Source organism: Ylistrum balloti, unplaced genomic scaffold (assembly GCF_031769215.1).
Source record: "Ylistrum balloti isolate Yb309-2 unplaced genomic scaffold, AGI_CSIRO_Ybal_v1 Utg369746, whole genome shotgun sequence".
Classification (NCBI taxonomy): domain Eukaryota; kingdom Metazoa; phylum Mollusca; class Bivalvia; order Pectinida; family Pectinidae; genus Ylistrum; species Ylistrum balloti.
In genome coordinates this window covers 626,619-630,292 of record NW_026781953.1, presented here as the reverse complement: position 1 = coordinate 630,292, position 3,674 = coordinate 626,619, and positions in this window count along the sequence as shown.

Genomic DNA, 3,674 nt, shown 5'->3' with positions numbered 1-3,674 from the left:
ATAGTATCATACAAGCAGGGTTATCTTAAATATTGAAAATGAACATAGGAGAAAGCGCCTTAATTTCAATACACTTTTATAAGTAGATTCAACAGAATGAAATGCATCAAATTGCACTATACAGCAGTTTCGTCCTTCGAGGATTCATCTGTGAGGTACTATTAAGTATATTTTGAGGCCTGGCAGATAGAAGTGGGTCATTTGAAGATAATAAAACCTTGATGAACTTAATACAAGCCAATAGCACTGAAGAGATATCAGTTTTGTATCTACCCTTGTTTAAAAAAAAAAGAAAAATATCAACATGTCGACGTTATCATAATCCAAACTCCAATACAATTTTCACAGAGACTCCTGAAACAGTACAAAGAAAATAAGACAACGGCGGAACTAAATTGCAACACTCTAAGCTTTGATTAGTTTAGATACCATATTGTAAACTGCATGTACATATACTCCATACATATATATAAAGCAAAGCAGAATTAATTTCTAAGTGTTTGACATAATATTTTGTATTGTGTGAGAGTGAGAAGGAAAAGGGACAATGACAGGTAAGAAAAACCACTATACCTCGAACATGCATGTATTAATCTTCGGACACATGTCTTATTATCCATGTACTTCTTTTGTTCATATTTTGCCCTACTTTTACTGAAATCGAGTTTGGATTAAAATTGCGTTGACATGTTGGTATTTTCTTGTTGTTTTGTTGTTTAGATAAATAGTACAAATGTTTATAAATTTCATTTTGTTTAGACTAATATTTCTTTGGCTTAGTAACGAACACCTGCTTAATGTTTATTGCTTAACGTGGACATAATTTGACTTACCCAATAAAGTATTCAGGTTCTGTCAATATACATTACAATATGATCATAATAATTAAATTTTTCATAATTACATTTAATTAATTAATTGTAATACCATAAGGCTTTTGTTAATTACGTTAAATCATTTCTTTTTCTAATCAATATTAATATAATTATTGACGACCTTAATTGAAATATTCTTTAACACTATTTTTGAATTTTATATTTCTTACGCACATTGTAGGAACTGAACTGACGGTATGTTGTCAAGCTAAACAGTATGGAGTATTTGGACCCGGTATAAATTTGTTCAGAGAGAGGTCTTTGTTCCTTGGAGACAGCAATGCCTGGAATACACTATATACACTTACTTTATCAATTTCCGGTTCGGGGCAGCTTTGTAATTAATAAGGATGTGTCTTTCCCGCAGGTATACTTATGTCACATTGGCCTGATATAACAATGGATTACAGCCATGTAGTGATTACTAAGCACATTACAAGCGCATCGCTGTGTCAGTGGTGTCATAACGCCAAATTCACTTTAACGACGTTCAAGCCAATATAGAAAGCATGCCAAACTCCAATTATTCTCTGTAATACTGTATATTTTTTCTTTATTCACTATTTGAATTACATAATTCATAATGATTGATATACTCATATCCGTATACACTGTACAGCAAAAGAAAATACATTTAAACGTAAATGATTAGAACTATATTAGACAAATACGTTTATAACAATGACATATACAATGACATATATTATAGTACAAAGTATGTCCATTATCAACTAGATATAATCAATTTTAATCATTTTCAACTTCATCATGATAATCCATAACGGGGTTTGGGGTACAAATACAAACCGAACTGATAACATCAAAAAAAAAAAAAAAAAAAAACTCTTTTGGCCTAAATGTCGTCCTATTTTGACCTTGACCTACAGTTATGTAAGTACAAGATAAATTTATAATCGGCTTATTCATGGAATGTAGAATTTCATATAGTTCACTGAATCTTTTCCTTTCCTCTAATACCTGATAAACATAGTGCAAAAGGGCATCAAATGAACACATAGCGAGAGTTTCACCATTTTTGTGTTGTTATATAATTGGTTATAATTTCTTCAAGAAACAGCATATTTCCACTTTTCAATTATCATTAAAAACTATCATCATTAAAACACTGAATATTGGGCTCGCCTGATAGCAGCCGCCGGTAAACGTGTGCCCTTAACAATTGTCACAACCACCATGTATACAATTAGACCAATATAGAAACTAAAATTAAGTGTACACATCACAGCACAGGTATATAAACAGTTTGTACTCTCATTCACTGGTTAGCAAATACGCTTACAATCTTTTTTGAGTTAGCCAAAACCTTAACTTTTTTGTGATAAATATCTCGGTATGATCAATGAATACCATGCAAGTAGATTCAAGAATCATAAAGATATATTGAAAACACCAAACCAAAAGTGGAATAATTTAGTATACAACAGAAAAGGAATGATCATTAGGAGATATGTCAGGACGGTTTATGACGTCACCTTTGCGTCTCTTGGATATATATCCAAATGGTAATAACGTCATCGTTTTGTCATCAAGACCCAGTGCCCCCAGGAAGAAATGGCAACAAGGAGATATATCGGACGGTTTATGACGTCATCACTCCGTCATTAAAAACCATACTGAACCCAAGTCTCCAGGAAAGATGAACTATGTAGATATGAGCACACAATAATATTAGGTTTTTATATCAAATTAATAACATATCGTCTGGATAATCAAATATTTCTTATATTCATTCCACCAATATTAAAGGGAAGACCCTGTATCGAAGAGAAGGGACGGTATCTACAGACACACATAGTAAATATATTGAAACATCATTTAGAATTGGACAATTTATAAGTTAAAGTTATAGAAATATTTTTCTTCAAACGATATAAGTATGATACCTGTGGCCCAGGTGCGAATTGATTTCAATCCGAGATTAACGATGCATAACTGTTCATTTGTGATCAGATTATAAGTAATAAACTAAATGATATACTCTACAAGTTTTGATTTTAAGCGATTTTTATTTTCGATATTTTGCTAATGAAAAAAGCAAAGGCGAAAATAAAAATTGCAAAAAATCATATCCCGTTTCATATTTCCGTGAAAATACATCCATTTATTCTTTGAACTATTACAAATATTTTGATATGAAAGATATTTCATTTGAAATAAACAATGTTAACTTTAAAAAAAGTGCCACAAAGCCTAACATACTTTGATACTGATTAACACAATTGTAAACTATTATTGGTGGTTCCAAAATTATATGCGCTAAATGTGTTAAAGAAATGATCTGACATCATCTGTTGAATACCTGTTTGAACAAATGCTCCACTTATCAATGGCACGCTTATCTATGAGGTAATTTCTATCCATCTTTACACATCCACTTCGGAGACAATGTTCTCACCATACGAAAAGTAATCAATAGAACGTTCGGAATGTTTCTGCGCTTTTCCTTTTGTGTTCAATGTTATCAGATACGTTACTCCACTATAAACTTACAATCTGACCTTGAGGTAAAAGACAAGTTTTTTTTCCAAAGGATCGGAATGTGAGTTTAACATGATAGTGTTCTTAACATGGATCGGCAAATGTATTTCACCATATCGTGAGGATAGAAAATTAATCAACTTCCCGGAATGTTGAAGTTGGAACAACACTATCAGACGATGACGTTGCGAAATATCTTCACTAGATTATGAAGCACCCTTTATTACAATATTTTCAGTTCACTATGATCTGAAACCGTCACAAATTATATATATATACACACACAATACTTGATCTCCG